Source organism: Peromyscus maniculatus, chromosome 20, assembly GCF_049852395.1.
Source record: "Peromyscus maniculatus bairdii isolate BWxNUB_F1_BW_parent chromosome 20, HU_Pman_BW_mat_3.1, whole genome shotgun sequence".
Taxonomy (NCBI): Eukaryota; Metazoa; Chordata; class Mammalia; order Rodentia; family Cricetidae; genus Peromyscus; species Peromyscus maniculatus.
This window is the reverse complement of record NC_134871.1, coordinates 57,689,501-57,707,606: the sequence shown is the minus strand read 5'-3', so window position 1 is coordinate 57,707,606 and position 18,106 is coordinate 57,689,501.

Genomic DNA, 18,106 nt, shown 5'->3' with positions numbered 1-18,106 from the left:
TAGTTTAATCCATCTGATTTGAAATACTTATTAATAGATGAATACATACTGTGGCTCCCTTGCCCATTGTTTCTATTTTGCAGTGATTGCACCCTTTGCCCATCTTGTATAGCACAACCATGTCATGTTACAAGCTTTGCAGTAGTTTGCATAGATTCTTGCTGTTTATATGATGCATGTCTGTTATAGACTTTTTCTTGTGTTCATCTTGAGGTTTGTACATTAACACCTATTTTTATTATACTTTGTGTGTGTGTGTGTGTGTGTGTGTGTGTGTGTGTGTGTGCGCGCGCGCATGCACATGCACAAATGTGCCATAGTAAGTGTATGGAGGAAAGAGAACAATTTGTGATAATTAGTTCTCTTCTTCTACCATGTAGGTCCCAAGGATTGAACTTGAGTTGACAGACTTGGTGGCATGCATTTTTATCTGCTGAACCATCTTACCCGCCCCATAAACATTTGTTTTTAAGTTCATATTAATTTAATCTAGCTACCTACAACTCTGACTCCTCACCCTTGTGTTCTTGTAATGTCAGGTCAGTTCCTTTTGTATTGCGTATCTATGAATATGTTTGTATATGTCATCATGTACATTAGGGTTAAGAGTCAGGTCACTCCATCATTATAGTCTTACGTTATTCTGAACTGATATGTATAGTCACTTACTGTACCCTGTGAGACCTAAGTTGTCACATAACTTTACATTGCTCTTTAGCATAGTGTAACTCAGTGTGAAGACAGCCTGACAGCTGTTGGTAAGGCAGCTGCAATGGCAATGAGCTCACTCAGGTGTGATCATAGGACTATTCCTCTTTCCTCTTTAAAATTTTTTTAAGATTCATTTATTTTATGTGTATGAGTGTTTTATTCCTGTATGTATGTGTCTGGGAACATAATCTGGGTCCTCTGTGAGAGCAGCAAGTGCTTTTAAACATTGAGCCTTTTCTCCAGCCCAACTACTACTCTTTTTCAATAAATTATTTTAAGCAGATATTGTTTCTGGAGATAAACTGTCTGACCCTCCTCCCCAGTACTTTTTGATTCTTTTTCCTGCCTTTCCTTGCTTGCAAAGTTTCTGTTCAGAAATTAGCTGATAGTCTTCTGAGGGTTCCCTGATATGTGGTGCATCACATTTCTCTTTGAAAATTCTTTCTGTCCTTGACTTGTCACAGTTTGACTATGGCATGTCTAGATATAGGTTTCTTTTGGTTGTTGCTATATAGAGGCTTCTGGAATTAATAAATTTAAATGCCTGATTCCTTCTCAAGATTTGAGGCATTTGGAGCTACTATTTATATCAATAGGATTTCAGTAACTTTCTCTTAACATGAATATGTATGCATGTATGTACACTTAGGGATTTGTGAGTGCAGATGCATATGTGTAGAGGTCAGAGGTCAATGCTGGGTATCTTACTCAATTACTTTCCACCTTATTAATTTTTATTTGGTTTTATTTAATTTTCATGTGTATAGGTGTTTTGCCTGCTTGTAGGTCTGCGTATCACACACATACATTGCCCAGAGGGGTCAGAAGAGGACATTTGATCCCCTGGAACTGAAGTTACAGATGGTTGTAGGCCACTTTGTGGCTTCTGGGGACTGAACCCATGTCTTCTGGACATGCTTTTACCACTGAGCCATCTCTCTAGCTCCCTACCTTGCTTTTTTTGAGGCAGGGTCTTTCACTGAGTCTTAAGTACACTGGTTCAGATAGATTGCCCAACCAGGAAGCTGCAAGGATCCTCTGTCTTGGCAGTGTGGGGACTACTGATGCCTGCTGCCATGCCCAGCTTTTATTAGGGTTCTTGAAGATCGAACTCAGATTTTTATGCTTGCACAGCAGGCACTTTGATGACTGAGCCAGTTTTCTCTCTTGTATCTCTTCTTGGAAGTCACATACTGTGTATATTATTTGGCTCATCGATGACCCATCAGTCCTATTGGCTTTCTGTGCTCTCTGTCAGTATCTTTTTCTGCTTTGACAAATTTCGGATTTGAAATCATCTATCTTTCAGATTCTTTATTTGGAATATTCAGGCAGCAGTTGGAGCTCTCTTGTATTTTTCTGCTTGTTCAGCTGTTGCAGGGCTCTCTCCTTTTATCTCTGCTGCATTTTTCATTTCATTCATTGTATTTTTGAGCTCTAGAATTTCTGATAGGTTCTTCATATAATTTGTACTTTTTTTTTTGTTAAAATTCTCCTTGTGTCCATGCACTTTTGATTTCCTTGAGCTCGAAGCTACACTCATACCTGACTTTGTAGCCTGGATTTACAGGAAGGACTTTTATCATGGGTGGGTGTGAGGGTACAGAGGTGGGTGTACCCTGGAGTGGGAAGCTCCAAATCTAGGGAGGCCAAGATTGGGGCAACTGCATCCATGTAGATTCTTGTGAAGATCATGATGTTCATGTGAGCCAAAGCTGTGGGCATCTGCTGTGGAAGCAAGGGTTCCTAAGATATTGCTGCTTTCCTTATCTCCTGCAAAGAGGAATCATGGCCACCAGAGTCATTTTAGGCTCTTTGGTCTTGTTCAGGGAACACATGGCAGCATGATCTCCAGGTAGATCTATTGGCAGATGTCAGCACCAGCTAGGGGTCAAGTTAGTAGTGACTACATGGGTCCTGCTGGTGAAAACAGCTGAAGTTTTCTTGATCCCCTCTACCCCAAAGGGCTCTGGGTTTTCTTTCAGTACATAGCTGTGCTGGCTGGGGCCCTGCGACCACACAGCAGAGCACTTTCTATACTTTTTATGCAGTCACTGAAAACGTGTTGTGTTCCATGGGTTGCTGCAGCTTCTTTACTGACTCTGAACTCAGCCAGAGTGATGGTAGTTGTTTAATTGGAGTCTCTGGGGGATGAGTGTTAGGACCTTCTAGCCGATCATCTCGCTGACCTACATCTTCTGAAGCAATCTCACTAAACTTGTGTTTGTACACTCACACATCCAGAGAAGGCACAGTGTGGGAGACTGATGAGACTGATGTTCTCTTGCTGTGTGTGTGTGTGTGTGTGTGTGTGTGTGTGTGTGTGTGTGTGTGTGTGTGTAGGAAAGGGGGATGTGGCAGAAGTTGAAAAGCAAAGGGGAGGACTCTGCTCTTTAGTAGGAACTCCTTGGGTCTTGGACTAACTGAGCACTTGCCACCCAACTTTTAGCCCTAGAGTGGACATCGTTATCACCTCTTGAAAAATTCCAGGACAAATATCTGGACATAGCCAGCTTCTGATCAATAGTGTGGAGTGAATGAGTGAGTGTGACCTTTGGAACTCTGTGTGATGCTCCTTATAGACCAGTAATGACTTTGGTTGCTCCTCATCACACTGCAGAACTGAGAAAGGCAAAGCTCCACACTCTGGTCCCTTCTTCCTGGAGACCAAGAAGCTGTCTATGCCTGTAATTGGCTCAGGTGAGGAGGGAGGCATCTGGGAACATAGTGATGTCATTATCTGCCTAAGAGCACATGGCCACCTCTCTATCTATCAAGCAGGCCTGATGAAATAGGCCAGGCATGGAGTGGAGCCTAGTAAGTGGCCTTGCCATTATCACCAAGCAGGAGTGCTTATGAACCAAGCCCTCCTGGGTCCAGCTACATGCTCCTCACTGGTGTTTTAACTCTGCTTGGTGGCCGGCATACCATCCCACCAGAGCATACCTCCTGAGCTAGGCCCTCCCTGGTAGAGTTCCTCTATGAAGGCACCATTCTTCAATGCCAACTGTTCTCAGATGCCTGCTAACTAGGCTCCAGGTTCCCACATGTGATCTTTAGCCTATTTCTCATGCACTCACCCACAGGCATGCAGGGCCAGCTGCTCATCACAGAAGGCACCCCCCTTGGAGTTGCTCTCTCTATTAGAAGAGCCCTTTCCCCAGGACTGCTTTGTGTCAGCACTTTCATATTCAGCTTCCAAGGCACAAGGATTAAATTGGATTTCTGCTCTTCCTGGAGATGGAACAGGGGCAGGCTTTCTCTCCAGGAATCTCTGCCTCAAAGGTCCAACCCAGCCTTCAATCCTTGCTTGTTGGTAGCCCCATGGGGAGGGACCATTAGCAGGGCAGCTGTTCAAGCTGAAGTCATTGCACCCCCCACAATTCCCCTTCCTGTCTGCACAGGAAACTGAGCTAGTTTAATGCCTAAGAGTGTGAGGACCAGTATTGGAAGACCAAGGAGTTTCTCATGGCGGTCACTGAGTGAGCTTCCATGAGCAGAATTGTACACTGCTGTTAGCTCCAGATGCCAGCAGCAGTCTAAGCTTGTAAAGTAAAGTGGACTAGGACACCCAGGTCTTCTTCATGGTCCCCAAGCTAACATCTCCCTTCCTGGGTGTCTCTTCTTTTTTTCCTTCTACAGGGGGCAAAAGGGAAAGACCTTGGATTGGGCTGTTTTGAAAGGTGTAGAGATAGTCCTAGAGGTCCTCCAATCTACCAGCCCATTGGTCTCAAACTGCCAGGGCCCAGATGTGACTGAAGGCTCTTGAGATAAAGTCATCCTAAATGTAGTTAAGCGTCCATTTAAAAGGGGGAAAAGAATTGGGAGAGGTGGGTTGATGTTTAAGAGCGTGTACTGCTCTTGCAGAGGCTATGAGTTCAATTCCCAGAATCCATGTAGGGTGGCTCACAACCATCTCTAACTCCAGCTCTAGTGGGATCTGATACCTCTGGCTGCCACAGCTGGAAGAGGCAGGAAGGGCTTTTCCCTTGAGGCTCTGGAGGGAGCACACTCTGCTGGTGTTAGGTATGTGTATCTGAATCTCAGTGCATACCTTCCTGCTGTTTGAGCTGCCCCCGACTGTGGCTCAGTGCATTCCAAGGAACTCTGCAAGCTCAGGCTTGGGAACAAGAGGATGCTGAAAGGAGAGAGTCTCAGGGGATGGGTGGCCTTGCTGCTTCCCACCATAGGCTGTATGGGTGAGCTTATGTATCCTGGGTTGCATGAGGGCCTGTCACTGGGTTGTGTGAGGGGTGTGTGGCCTAAGGTTGCTCATTGTCTGGATATTTTTGTTGTTGTCACAGCAACAGAAATGAAACTAGAACAAAGTTCACAGGCCCATCCCAGGGAAGATGGCTCTTATCAAAGGGGGGTTCACTGGACCTTGTGCTCTATGATCTGCTTCAGGGCTGGAGCACGTCTTTCCATATTAGCTAGCATTAGCTTTTGACTTAGTGTGGCAGTTTGAGTGAGAAAGACCCCCATAGGCTCACATATTTGAATACTTGGTTCTTAGTTGAACTATATGGGAAGGATTAGGAGGTGTGGCTTTGTTGAATAAAGGTGCATCACTTTGTTGGGGATAGGCTTAAGTTTTCCAGCAAACACCAAACCCAGTCTCTCTCTCTCTCTCTCTCTCTCTCTCTCTCTCTCTCTCTCTCTCTCTCTCTCTCTCTCTCTCTTTCTCTCTCTCTCCCTCTCTCTTTTTCTCATCTGCCTGATACCTGTGGATTGGCGTGTAAGCTACTGCTCCAGCATCATGCCTGCCTATCATCATGCTCTTCATCATGATGGTCATAGACTAACTCTCAGAAACTGTAAACAAGCCCTCAACTAAATACATTCCTTTATAAGTTGTCTGGGTCCTGGTGTCTCCTCACAACAATAGAACAATAACTAAGACACCTCTCCACACTCTTCCTGGCAGCAGTCAGCCAGATGGGTTCTTTTTTTTTTAAATTTTATTTTATAATTTTATTTAATTTTACATCTCAGCCACAGATTCCCTTGTTCTTCTCCCCACCCCCCACCCCCCGCCTTCCCCCCAGCCCACCTCCCATTTCCATATCCTCCAGGGCAAAACAGACGGGGTCTTGGTGACACATCACCTCAAGGACTTTTGGCTGAGAGAAGAATCAGCCTGCAGTTTCTTGTCCTTCTGTCTCAACAAAAGGAAGGAAGGAGAAAACTGGACCTATAGGGAATTAAAAGTGGTAAAGAGGGAGAGCCAGGGAAAGGAAAACAGTGAGGAGTTTGGAGCCTCCACTGCGTGGGTTCTGTGCCCTGCTCCAGGGCACTACCACCCAGAGTCGCTGAGAGCAGGAGTGTGTAAATGGAGCACACGAGGGATCCATGATCCAAGGCTAGGTTGCTGCGGCTCCCAAAGGTACAAAGAGTGCAGGAGGCCATGGCCACCTTAGCACAAGGGAGGGAGATGCACAGAGAAGAGGCTTTGGGTCTCCCAGCTCCTAGAAAATGGTAGGGACCAAATAACAGGAGTAAAAATGACTATAAAAGACCTGAAATGTGAAGATGGAGAATCCTCGGATGAGCCCCGACAACAGGGAGGCTCAATGTGAACTGGCATCCGCAGGCTGGGTCAGGCAGGAAATGCCAGCTCCTGCCCTGGGAGATGTGAGCCCATTTTGGGCCTCAGCCCCCTTCCAGTGCTTAAAGAGGGGCAGCATGACCTTCATTTTAGGGTCTCACCTAGCCTAGTACGGGGTTTCTGGGCTGGCACTCCCAAGGGTGAGCCGTCCCTTTCAGAACTACAGGTTGTTGTTACTAGGTTCTCTTAGTTCCTCAACCTGAAACAAGCCTCCTAGGTCATGCAATCCCAGATAATCCCATCTCAAAGTCGCTTTGTTCTGTCCACCTGTCTCCAACAGACAGGGACGCCCTGAAATGTATTGCCCAGACAGACAGCCCCACATCTCAAGAGTAGCCAAGCCCTCCTTTGCCCCCTCTCCGAGACATTATGGATGAACTATCCAGCTCCTTGCTGCTTCCACTGCAGCCAGTGCCGAGCTTGCCTTTGCTCGAGAAATAGGTCATTTTGCTGGGCCCTCTGGGCCACCAGCGGTTGGTGATCATTTGATCAGAGAGATTAATTTGACTCGAAGAAAAATAATTTGCTTGAATGTTCCCACCCAGGACGGGAAGTGTAATGAACAAGGAAGGTCACCTTGAACTGCATTCCCCCCATGCATCATAACAATCAGCAACTGGGACAATGTGGCAGAGGGCACATGCTGGTCCCCGGCTCTGTCATTTGATATCCTGGTGGCAGAAAGTCAGGCCTGAGCATGGCTTGCTGATGACAAGAGAGTCATACTACCTTCTTGAGTTTTTCAAATTACCTTTAACTATTCAGTAAATTTAGATTTATTAAAACAAATTACAAAGATAGCCCCAAAAAGGTTCCACATTCCACATGCTGTTTCAGTTATTACCATTGTTTTTGAGACAGGATCTCATTCTATACTCCGTATGGGCCTCAACCCATAGCATTCCTCTTACGTCAGTATTCCAGTTCTGGGATTATAGGAATGAGCTACCATGCTTGGCTTATCACCTTATATTAGTATGGTGCATATGATACAATTAATGGTTCAGTCTCAATGCATGCCAACAAACTATGATCAGTTTATTCATATTTCCATTGTTTTTATCTATTGTTATATTTTGGTTCCATTATGTCCTATGACATCTGTGGCCTTATGGATGCCCAAAGAATGGGCTCTGTGTTTGCTTCCTTGGCACTTTCCCCAAATATCAAGCAGGGCAGAAATGTTGCAGAGGGTTGCTCAGGAGATCTACAAGCTAGGACTGGTATCTTATGGATCCTTGAAGATGGACACATTGCTAGTCTCCATAGTTGTCAGGACATCTCCTTAGATGCCCCTAAGCAGTGATAAACTCCTTGTTTTTATGACCTTGGCAGCTTGATGTTGCTGGCCTCATAATTTGTCAACTGTGCCTCAGTGACTATTGTGTTTTCTCACGGGTAGCCTGGCACTGGAGGCCATTGGAAGGGAAGACTTCATAGCTGAAGGAGAATCCCGTGTCACAGGGTCATGCTATCATCAGCTCAGGGTGGTTTCTATTGGCCCACACCACCCTATGGGAGTGCTCAGGTTCCTCCAGAACAGCCAAGACTCTCTTATGCTGCTCCTAGGTTCATTCAACAGTGAGCAGGAAAATCTCCATGGACATCCATACCCAGCAGTTCTAGGGAGTTCTAGGCACCCTTTCTATTGCACAGACTTTGAATGCCTCTGCATGGGAGACCTACTTCTACATTTGTTTGGTTCATCCTTTGTTTCTTTGGGTGTGACCTCTTGGAGATTTACTTACAGTGAGGCTTGTCTATGTGAATCACATTTTCCCAGCTTGGACTTTCCTGGATTTTTCTATTGGTGTCTCAGTCTCCTTGCTTGCTCCCATCACTTGGTTTTTGAGCAATTCCTTAGCTTTCTATAGGAGGCCCCTTGGTCATGTTTTCTGTCTCCTGCTGCAGTGCTAGAAGGGGATGCTTCTCTCCAGACCCTGAGTCTGGCTACTGTGGTGGAACTGGGAGCAATGCCGGGCACTGGTGCTCAAGGTTGCTGAGATCTTGTTTTTAGGCTTTCACAGGAGGGCGGGCTTGGGGACATATGTATGTATTTGCGTCTATGGATGTAGACCATCTGTACCTGTTCTGAGCTTCGTCCAGGTCCTCCTGGCTTCTGCAGCTCTGATCTCTGTTTCTTGGATTATCCTGGCCTCATCTTGCACTGCTCTTTAACTCAGGCCCATACTGAGGAGCTCAGCCCAACTATCACCATCCTTCCTATTTGTTTGTTACTCTCTTGTATGTGTGTTCAGTGGCTTCAGAATTCCTAGCTTACGCTCGGGTGAATAACAACTTGAGCATTACTGCTCTTAGATTTAAATAGAAGAAAAACCAACGATAAAATGAAGAAGTGATTCATCTGGGAATTCTGTAGGAAGTTGTTGCAGGGCCATTCTCTTTACTAGACATTCTGAATTACAATAAAGAGAGAAGGAGCTGGCAAAGTATGTGCTTTCCTGTAAAGTTTCCCCAGCAGCCTATGTTTATCTCCGAGACAATGGAGCCATGGTTGGACAGGGCACAGGCAGGGAGGGTGAGTCATGAGGAGTGCCTGGGCACAGAAAATCTCCACAGCCATTGCTGTGTGTGAGGTGACATCTGGCTCCTAGGGACCCTGGCACTCTTCACCGTAGTTCAGAGCTGGAAGGTGCTGAGAACCGCTGCATGAGAAAATCGAAACCAGGCCTTGCCCCCAGGAGGCTCTGATACAGTCCGTGGCCCTGACTAAGCCCCTCCCCCATCCCTGATCTCGCTGGCCACAAGACCTCTTCCTTCTGAGAACTGCTTTTGCAGCCTGTGGTCTTTCCTCCCACCGCCTCTCCCCTCGTTTACTTCGAAGTTGGTTTCCTCTTATTTCCCCAAGGTCCCCTTGAAATCAACTCTCTCTACTGTCCAAATTGGCAGAGACAGAAAGAAAACGTGTTTTTCTTCCTCGATTGAACTGCAGCTTCCTCAGAGGCTGTCCCTGAACCTATGTTCCCCTGTGTCCAGCTGGGTTTCATTGGGAGCCTGCGGGGGTGAAGGTCAAGGGGGTGAAGGTCAAGCTGCTGGGGGTGCTGGGAAGGGCCTCACTGGCAGAGCAGGCTGGGGCTGGCTGGATCTCACACACTCCTGAGCTTAGGAGGGAAAAAGAAGGTTCTGAATTTGGGACTTTTTTTTTTCTTTTTTCGTTTTTTGAGACAGGGTTTCTCTGTGTAGCTTTGTGCCTTTCCTGGAACTCACTTGGTAGTCCAGGCTGGCCTCGAACTCACAGAGATCCGCCTGGCTCTGCCCCCTCCCCGGAGTGCTGGGATTAAAGGCGTGTGCCACCACTGCCCAGCGAATTTGGGACTTTTACAGATCCACATGGACTTTCCTAATGGAGTATTCTAGAAAATCCATGAAAACTGAAAGACTTGCAGCACCAGGATTCATCCCCAGCCCCTGATTTGTAAAGAGAGGCAGAAATCAGCTGTCCTATGGAATACTTAAATTAGCAGAAGGGAAAGAGGGCCAGGTGTGTGCAAAGCTGAACAGTAGCATTGCAGTATGCTCACAGGAGGCAGGAGCCTACACTGTGTTACGATATGACATGTGCATAGGAGCCCAGGGTGTGCACAGTGTGGCAGCAGGAGCTGAGTAGGAGCACTGTGTGGTGACACGGTGCACACACAGGGGCCAGGTGCATGCATTGTGGGGCAATACACTGCAGCTGTGAAGAAGAGTGAGAGGGGGTAATAAGTAGGAGCCCCTATCATAGGGTAGACACCTCATCTTCAGAATAAGGGTGGAGGAAGTGGGTCTTCAATCAACAAGAAGGAATGTACAATTCCTAAGTTGTGGCAGAAGTGGGCAAAAGGGTCATGTCCAGTTGGGATGTACCCATTATACCAGTATCCCTGATGGATATCCCAGGAGTCTGGCAACCTGAGATCCCTAAAATTCCCTGGGGAAGTAAGAATGACACCTGTTATTATCCTAGACTCATTGTACCCACAAGAGGGTTAGTGCTTCACAGACAACTCTCCTAGGGGTTTCTATGTCCTTTCCAGCAAGAGGATGCTGCAGGTGGGCATGGCCTGAACAGCAACTGGGGCTCTGTTCTATCAGTGACTGCTGAAGTGTCAGAGCTCTGAGCATTCCAGCTATCCTCCTGAACATGTAGTGGGATCTGCTGTTGCATTTAATTCCATAACAACACAAAGTTGGCAGGTCCAGTCCTTTGGTGGCACACGCATGCAGAACTGTCTAGAACCACACATGCCTCTCTGGCATCCCAGACTCAGAACTCTGCACACTGGATGGTTTCTGTTTGTTGTCATTATGACCACCTCCTTCTTTCTCTCCAGACATGTCATCTTTGCACTGGAGAATAGATTGCTCAGTGGATCCTGGTAGTGGGCTCATGTAGGAAGGCATCTTCCTTCTTCATGACATTATCTCCTTAGTTGGTGCCACCAATTTGCTGATTGTCTGAGTCATCTTCTCCCAGACCACAATGTGACTTTCAACTTGGGGGCAGGGGGTACGACTCACCTGGGAATGAAGGAGTGGCCAGCTGCCTTCTCCAAAGCCCAGTGTCTTTCCCTGCCCATCTCACCTTGTCTTGTGACCTGTGAATGAGATGATGTAAATTTGGTCCACCTGGGGTGGAGGTCAGACACCTGTCCCTTGCGTTAAACTCAGGTGGTGTGTCACCAGTTTCTGCACTGAGTCCACATGACTCTGAAGCCATTGGTCTGGGAGGGTCTCAATTATTTGGTCAGAGCTGGCTATTGGGAAGCTGGCATTATGGTTAACGTGGCCATGTGCCACATCTCTCTTAGCTATGTTTGGGTGGCCTTTTGGCCATAGTTAACGGGAGTAGGTTAGAGGCTGAAGAAGAGAATCTTCTAGAGGACCCAGCTCGAAGGAGGGAGCCCTTAGAGAGACCAAGGAGTCATAGATCACAAGAAGGGACTTGAAGACATGTCTCTTGCTTGAGGACAAGCTCTGCTCAAATGAAGCAACTATGAGGGGGAAAGAATGGTGAAGACGAAATTTACTCCAACCTTTGTGATTTACTGTGTTGGCAAAGACTTTCATCTGTGCTGTGGCCAGGTTCCAGCAATGGATGGGATGATACAACTGTGGCAGACCCATTACCCATGGTTCAAGGGCTCTTAGAGGCACAGAGACCCATGGAATATTTCTATAAGGAAGGGACTTATTTCAAGGAATTACCAAAGATGGCAAAGGGCATGTCCTTAAGTTCCTTTTTGTGACCTGTGTCTTTTCATTCCCCCTGCCTAAGGCTTCCTCTTTGGGGCTAGGTCCTCTTGGAGAGGCTTCTGTCCCATGCGATCTTGACCAGGAGGTCACACAGACTAAGCTGAACAAGAGACATCAGGGAAAGCTGGAAACTGAGACACCAGTGGTACCTGCAGTTCAGAGAAGTATAGCTCTTCTGCGAACTTCGAGTTGGATCCTTAGACTCTTGGGGGGATTGGTCGAGGCCAATCCACAGGAGAAAGGGTTACCAACCCCAGCTAACTGGAGAAGTTACCCATGCCTGCTAAAAGCTATCACAGTGACCTCTGTGCCTATGCTTTATTCAACAAATGGTCACTGGAATCCAACCCAGGTGACACAAAGCTGGCCTTTGTATCCCGTGAAGGTGGGGAAACTGAGCCACACAGAATTGAATGAAGGAATGATAGACGGGGACTTACTTTGGCTTCTTGTTTCTCAGATATACAGGCCTGGGATTTAGGCTCCAACTTCCACATCTCCTATTTAACCTAATTTTTCTCCAGTGAGCCCATCCTCTCTCGTGGCTTTGCATGTCATCCTCCTCTTCCTCCACTCCCCTCGGTGTGCTCTGGACATGTCTCACCATTTTAGTACCCATACTGAACTTCCACTCCCATGGCTCCCTCCTCCCAGGTGTTTGGGTTAAAGTGAAGGACTCTTTCCTCAACTACCACATTCAGTCCATCCTGAGGACTGGACTTCTCAAATGTGTCCCCACCTGAACCTATCTGGTTATCTCAGATGTCTAGCTACTGGACTCCTTCCTGTCAGGGTGCTGTAATTCCCCGGACTGACCCTTATATTTCACTCTGCCCTGACTGGAGGGTGTCAGTCTCCATCATTTTTGTCAAACCTTTCATGAGCCCTGTTTCTCTCAGTGAGGTCAGCTCCTCTACAGTGGATAAGAAGCCCCAGACTCTCTCTCTCTCTCTCTCTCTCTCTCTCTCTCTCTCTCTCTCTCTCTCTCTCTCTCTCTCTCCTCTCTCTCTGTTGTTACCTCTAATTCATTCTGTTCCACTTTCCCAATGATCTTTTCTACTGCTCACCCGCCCCCCCAGGCTCACCCTGGACTCAGGCCCTCAGAACCACAAACTATGACTTCAGCTCCCAGTTCCTTTCAGTTGCATTCACAAAGAGTCCCTGACCAGAAAGCTTTGTCACTCACTCACTGTCTGTCAGTCACTCCCAGCCAGAGCTCCCCTCCACACCTTGTCTTCAGAGGACGTTGAGGCTGGACCTGCCTTACAGGTTCCTGGAAGACCTCACCAGCAAGCACGTCTTTATTTTATTCAACTTTCAGTACAGAAAGCTTTTCCTCTGGAGGCATTTGTTGAAAACGACTGGAAGAAATTGACTTTCTATCTGCCAGACAGAGTAGATAAGAGCTGAGACAAATACCAGACTACCCAGAAAGCCTGAGAAGAAAATATGGGGAACCAGCTGGCCACTGGGTTTAGAGAGGTTCTAATGGAGTCTTGGGAATCCAGAATGCTAGCACACATACATGGCTTTGTGGGAGTTCTCAGGAAAAGGCCCGAGGAGTCCTCAGTCTTTCGGCCGTAGCTGTCCTGGAGGCTCTGGATGTGTGGGAAGTGAAGACAAAGGTGGAGCTGAAGAGGTTTGGAAGGCCCAGCTCAGCATATGCATGGCCCCCTAGCAGTGCAGCATGAGGATGTCTCAGTCTCTGCCAGCTATTAGCTGACTTGGAACCAATCAAACAGAGACCTTAGAGGTCACCCGGGACAAAAAATACAAACGTCACATACAACATTTTACAAGTTATCCAGCAATGACAGCAACACAAATAGAAAGCAGCACACTCTGGGAGAAGGGAGGTTCTAGATTCCAGTCATCAGATATCACTTAATGTCCAGTTTTCAGGATAGATTACACAAGACTTGAGAAACAACAAAAAATCGTGGTTCATATGGAGGAAAGCTCGCCATTCGCCAAAGACCTCAAATCACATACTTCAAGTGTGTTCAGAGAAGAAAAGACAGTTATGACTGAAAACAAAACTAGAAGAGCCTCAGCTCCTCAAACAGAGAGCCTGAGAGAGGACATAGAAGCTGTGCTTTCAGAACGATAGAGTTGAAAATGCAATGCTGGAAGTGGGAAGTTCTTCAGAAGGATATAGTGGCAGACTCCAGAAAGCAGAGGAAAGTCAAGGAGCTGGAAGGCAGGTGGGTGTGTAGAGCTTGTCTGCCTAAAGAAATGAAAAGCCAGTGGAAACAACTGAACAGAGGCTCAGGCATGTGCAGCATGCTGCCAGGCAGAAGGGGAGGAGGAGAGAGGGGAAGAGAGAACGGGGGAGAAGGTTCTTATGTGCGCACACACGTGGAAGTCAACGGACAACTTGATGGGGTGAGCTCTCTCCTTCGAGCATTATGTGGGTTCAAAGCCATGTTGTCAGGCTTGTACAGCAAACACTTTTATCCACTGAATCACCTTACTAGATCCAGGAAGGGAGTTTTAAAAGTAATTGTCAAAACCTCCACAAATATGCTGAATAAAGCAAAGCAAAATGAAGCATACAGAACTGAGAATCTCAGAGTATTCTGAATCAGGTGAATGTAAATGGATCTCCACACCACTCACATCATCCCCGAGTTCTGAAAGTCAAAGGTGAAGAGGGACCCTTGGGTCAGCAGGGGGAGAGGTGACCTGTGGATCAAGAAGACCCGTAATGGAGTAGCTGCCCAAAGGCTGTGGGCCAAGACAGTAAAGTCCTGCAAGATTAGAACTGTAGCTGGAGAGCTTCTCTCCAGGTTCCACCAAGTCCCGCAGTCCCACAATCCACATATAAAATAATCACTCAGACAATTATATTAATTATAAACTGTATGGCCGTGGCAGGCTTCTTGCTAACTGTTCTTATATCTTAAATTAACCCATTTCTATAAATCTATACCTTGCCACATGGCTGGTGGCTTACCAGCGTCTTTACATGCTGCTTGTCCTGGCGGTGGCTGCAGTGTCTCTCCCTCCTTCTTCCTGTTTCCCCAATTCTCCTCTCTCTTTGTCCCACCTATACTTCCTGCCTGGTCACTGGCCATCGGTGTTTTATTTATATAGAGTGATATCCACAGCATAGAACTGTCGACCAAGCTTCTATTCCCAGCAAAACTAACCTCAGAAAGGAAGGAGAAATTCAGACATCCCAAAGTAAAGAAACTGAGGGACACCCATTGCCACAGTACCACTAGAATGAAATTTTCAGGCTAGAATTGAAGGGTGTAGGCAACAATTCAAATCCACAGGTGGAGGCAAGGAAGCCAGTGAAGGTAAACACGTGAACAACTGTTGGACTTTCTTTGCTTGTATTTTCCCCTACCTGATTTTAAAGAGCATTGTGTATAGCAATAATTATAAACCACGTTGATAGGCAATCAATATAGTAAGGTGTAATTTGCTTGAAAATAGTAGCCCACAAAGTATGTATATGGGGAGAGATAGCTCATTGGAGCGAAGACTTTCTAATTCAGCTAAAATGAAACTGGTATTATTCTAGCACAGGTGGGTATAAATTAAGATATTATTTGTAGCCCTCGGGGAAACACAAGTAAGAAAATTACTCAAAATAACATATGGGGGAAATGACAAGGAACGTACAAAGTTGTGCTAGAAAAATACCTATTTACTACAAAAAGGTGACAGTGAAGATGTGGAAAATAAATGGCATTTGACTGATAGAGAGTTAAGAGCAGGTTTACAGTAGATGCTGTTTGCAGAAGATGTGAGGTGCCAATGGGCTGGCTGTGAAGGAACAGGTAAGTTAAACTGTGCAGTCATAACCAAAGGGGCTGGACTACTTACAGAATGTCAAACACCATAGATACTGAAGGAAAATGTTAGCAAGGCTAAGTGTTTTTACAGACACTGTTCTGTTTTTATTTGTTGCTGTGATGAAATACCCTGTTACCCCCAAACCCCCAAATAATTAGTGGGGGAGGGTTTATTTTAGCTTACAATTCCAGGTAATAGTCCATTGTTGCAGGGAAGGCAGGATGGCGGGAACTTGAAACAGGTCATTACATCACAGGCATTACGTCATAGTCAAGAACAGAGAGAGAGTGCAGCAACACATGCTTACTTCTCAGGTTGCTTTCTCTACTATTATCCAACCCTAACTGAGGAAGCAATGCACATTTTAGGCTTCCCACAATGAACAGAAATAAGGCAACCTCCCCCCTCCCCACCGACATGCCTATGGATCAACCTGATCTAGATCATTTATCTTGGAGACTCTCTTTCCAAGGGACTCTACACTGCCAAGCTGACAATTAGAACTAACTATCCCAGGTGCCACTGTGACTATAGAGCTACCCTGGCATACACACGTGCATTACAAAGACATCCCTCCCCAGAGGGAGCAACAGCAGAGGGAGTGACTGGAGGGAGCGAGAGACAGTTCAACTATAAAAGTGGGAAAATGGAATGTCCCACTTCCATCAAGGGATGAAGCTGTGAGGCTAAGGTCCACTGCCTCACAGGAGTATCTGGAGGATGCTACACACACAAGCAGGGCAGAGAGATGTCATTTCTTTGAGGCACACCAACCATTCTCCAGAACATGACATGCACAAAATAAACCTCTAGCCAAAGTGGAATAAGATGAGAGATTAGTAGTATGAGGAAATCCAGAGGATTCACAGCTGGGTGGAAATTGAATGACAACCCCCTCTCCAAACACCCAGTGATTCCAAGAAGAAATCACAAATAAAATTAGGAAATGTTTGGATATTTATGAAAAGGTTTGATGTGCTGAAGCACAGAGGAGACAGCATGTCTATCTTTCAAAGATGCTGGGTGAGATTTGGTATGCAGAGGGATATTTATAGCTGAGAAGCTTGTATTAAAAAGGAGAAAGTTAGGTGGGGCTGCTGAGATGGCTAAGTATGCAAAGGTGCTTGCCACCAAACCTGATGGTCCTTGTTCAAACCCCAGGATCCACATGGTGGAAGGAGAGAACTGACTCCCACATGTTGTTCTCCAGCCTCTCCTGGCATGCTGTGACATGCAAATGCCACTCTCCTCCACAAAGTAAATGAAATGTACAAATTAACGCTTATGCAAAGTAAATGAAAATGTAATTTGAAATTTGTAAGAAGAAAAAAATTCTCAAGAAAACTTCAGTCTTCCTCTAGATTATATCCCAGCTAAGCCAAAGGAAGACAATAAGATGAGAAGAAAATTACAGAGAATAGAGCATGCAAGAGAAAAAAAAATGTGTGAGGATTCACCACAAATTGACAGACAGATTCAAGGCTGTTCCTGCCAAATCTCTCTTCAATAAATAGACAAAACAATTATGAAATTCCTGTAAAGTTCAAGTGGTTCAGAAGAGTCAAATCCACATTGACGGGAAGGAAAGACTAGATCTGGGGGGCCCAATTTCCAGTCCTAGACTTCCCACAGCAGCAGTAACTAAGAACCATCACCCTACACATTCTCCAAGGGGGTGACTTTTACAGTACACAGTTTACATCTTTCAGAAGAGCTCAGGTTGACATCTTCAATGTGTTGACATTTGTCTTTGCCTATGGGAAGAAACTTTTATACTACTTGCCATGTTAGCCTCTCTGGAGAGCAGGTGTCTTGGTTCAGAGACTCAAGGACATTAGGGAGCATGGCAAAGCCCTGCTAGTGGAGGAACCCACACTCTGATTCTGCTACAGGGGCACCCATGGAAACTCAGGGGAACCCAGGTACCATGAGCATCTTTGGTCTGTGAGAAGCCAGTGGCTCTGTGCTTGCAGATGGAACTGTGCCTTTCGCAAATGCTTGGGCTCCAGTTCAACCTATACGAGGCTTTCTTCACCACAGGGATTTCCTCACCTTTGTAGACCTATATGGTATTGGCCAGGCTCTGCACAGTTTCAAATTTGAAATTATAGTCAGGAATCATGGCTGTAAAATATCTACTGCTAGACTCATTCATCTTGGTGGGAGGTGGAGAGCAGATTTCTCCCCTCCAAATTCTTAACGAAGGCTTCAAAAGACACAGGTAATAAATCTGCTTCTCAGGGCTTGACAGCAGCAATTAAGCCAGGGCCATTCCATGTGCATATGGTCCCCAGAAAGCACACCTGGTATCCCACACTCCATGTGCACAGTGGACATCAGCCTCCCTCGTCATCAGAGGCTGGGTCTCTGGGCAGCCTGCAGCCAGCACAGCCCTTATGCCACCCTCATAAACATTGATGGATTGTTGCTGCCTGACTTCCTCTCTCTCGGCAGCTCAGAGGCCCCAATGATGGTGGGAAGGAGGCAGCAGAAAACTCCATAGGCCCCCAGCTCCCAGCACAGGCTGCAGTCAAGGAGACCAGCTCATTAGTGAACAATCACAGCTCCTGGCTTTTCAGAGTATGCTGGGAGATCATTTCATTTATGGCTTGAAGAGATCTCTGTCTTCTCCCATAGGATGAGCATGAGGCTCACAATTATCATGGGCTAATTTTTTTTGCAAAGGTTCTAGGTTTAAAAAAAGAAGAAGAAAAGAAAGCCCTC